Genomic DNA, 2517 nt, shown 5'->3' with positions numbered 1-2517 from the left:
ATATATATGTAATATATAATACATATATACACACACGTATGTATTTATGTATATGTATATGCATGTGTGTGTCAGATTTATATAAACTCCAATAATAGGGAAATAAATTAAAACTAGCAATCCAGAAGTACCTAAGTCAGCAAAACTAAATAGCATTCTTCCCACATCTCTGGGCCACAAAAAAAAAAAAAAACAAAAACAACAACAGAAAAAAAAAATTGAGAAACAGAAGGAATTCCAAATTTCATTTTATTATAAAAACATAATTTTTTTGTTTTTCTTTTCACCCCTTTTGGTCAGTAATGATTTTATATTAATTCCAAATCTATTCTACCCTATCATATGCATATTCTAAAACTTTAAAGATTAACAAGAAGTTTTTCACAGAAATTCACTACAATTAGATGGCATTACTTGAATATAAATGAGAAGAAAAAAGATAGCAGAGTCTATCAATAAAATACTGCGACCAAATTATGTGAAAAAGAATTAGAAAAGTGGGCAGAGGATAAGAGAGGGTTTCTCTGCACTTCAAAAGAAAACACTGTATTGACTTTTATTTACTTATATTTGATAGGCCTTTTCCATAAAATATTTGAAGACAAAAACAGATGAAGTGGGTTTACCATAAAATACCAAAGACCATAAAGATAAATGAGAATAAAGTATGATTCTACAATAATCACCTTAACTATGAAAATTTGTCCAGAACTGTCTAAGGATATTTTGGCTATACTAACACTTTTGCAAGTTAAAAATAAAAATTTTTTTTAAAGACAGCCAGGCAGCATCTTCTCTATATCCATCGCAATATTTAGCCCCTTTATCTAACCACTCTGAACTGGGAGCACTTTTTAAAATAATCTGTCAACTGCGCTACTATATTCTTTTGTAAAGAGCCACCTGTCCTTCAATAGCTGTTTCTATTTCTTCTAGTTACACACCATAGGCAGCAGAGTAAAGGAATTTAACTGCTTTTTCTAAAGTACCAAGAAACAACAAACAGAGGAATGCAGAACAACTATCCAAAAAAGAAAGACAAAGAATCCAATAATAAAGGAGGGCGGACTCAGCCAAGAGGTGGAAAGGCAGCATCTGACCGAGGAACAGACTGAGGCAGGAAGAGAAAGGGTTGGCTAACAAGGCTGGGCACTGAAACAGCCTCTAAGTAAAGCCAAGCAGAGCAGAACAGAGCAAATGGGAGCAAAGGGACAGAAAGAATGACAGAGACAAGAATGTGTTAGAGATAACTGAAAGAAAATTTGCATAAAGAAACAGGGACTCATTTCACAGATGTGGAAAAAAGAAAAGCCAAACGTGAGAATTTTATATCCAATAATGTTATTTTCCTTGATCCTTATTTTGTAAGAAGGAGTGAATGCAACAACTCAGGAAAGGTTCTTAAATGCAGTGATATCAGTAACATTTATGATGTAAAAAACCAACTGATTAGTTAACTTGAAGACTCAGTTTTACAATGAAGTCATTTGAATACTTTCCAATTCTCATTTGGGATAAGAAAAATTTAACTTAATTCTAAAGCTGCAGGACCTAACATATGAAAACCTTATTAAAAGTAATAAAAATGATTTTCCCAAACAAGAACAAAACATGAAAACACACACACCACACGTACACACACACAGTAGTTAATAAAGCTATGACAGCCGCATCCTACTTATAAGTTATATCGTTCACAGGGTCTGTGTTGGGCAAACGTGCGCATTTTTAAAGCAGCGATTTACTACTTGGTCAGCTGCTAGACAAGCGTAGTTAAATCATCCTAGAAGAATCTGTTCTGAAAGAATCAAAGTTCTCAACTGCCTACCTTAATACTCAGAATCCTGTCAGGCACTATTAACTAAAAGGCAATGGGGCAAAACAGAGAATAAAAATTTTAAAAATGAGAATGGATGTCCCATCACGGAAGTGTAATTGGAAAGAGCCTTCCGGTATTTATTGGTATTTTATGTCTTTAAAATCACAAAGCTGCAATAATTATAAAGCGTGGCATACTTAAGAGAAACCACAGGAGTATGTAACTCTAGAGAATAATGTATCCATCCATGGAATCAAGCCTCTTTTTTGCACAGACCAGTTTTCTACGATTTGCAACACCCTATCACATTTGATTTCCCCACACCCACCACCTTCCAAAAGAAAAAAAAAAATCCAAAGATCCTCCATAAATGTTGAATATTTATTGAATTCCGAATTTTAAATTTCATAAACTTTTTGTCAAGAATTGTAGGTTCTTTGATAAACCACATAATTAGGGTAGATAACCAATGATTATAGGTTATTCTTTTCAGTACCATATCTTACCAATTACAAAAAGAAATCATAATGACAGCCATAAATGTAACATTATTGCTCCTTCCTGCTGACAGAATATTTCCCAAAATGCATTTTTTCATATTTCTATAATTTCTTTAGCCAAAGTCAAAAGGAAGAAGTTTTTTTTAATATTAAAGTGTATAAAAGGAATGTCACATAAACACCTGATTAGAAGAGTGG

At 32.8% G+C, this 2517-nt stretch overlaps 1 protein-coding gene across 8 annotated transcripts in view; it reads right to left on the bottom strand.

The window, feature by feature from the left end:
• The window catches only part of RFX3 (regulatory factor X3), a 439811-nt gene that overhangs the window by 257962 nt on the left and 179332 nt on the right, over positions 1–2517 (bottom strand). The window lies entirely within an intron of this gene.

Source organism: Ursus arctos, unplaced genomic scaffold (genome assembly GCF_023065955.2).
Source record: "Ursus arctos isolate Adak ecotype North America unplaced genomic scaffold, UrsArc2.0 scaffold_33, whole genome shotgun sequence".
Classification (NCBI taxonomy): domain Eukaryota; kingdom Metazoa; phylum Chordata; class Mammalia; order Carnivora; family Ursidae; genus Ursus; species Ursus arctos.
Note: the sequence above shows the minus strand (reverse complement) of the source record. Positions and strands in the feature narration are given on the sequence as shown.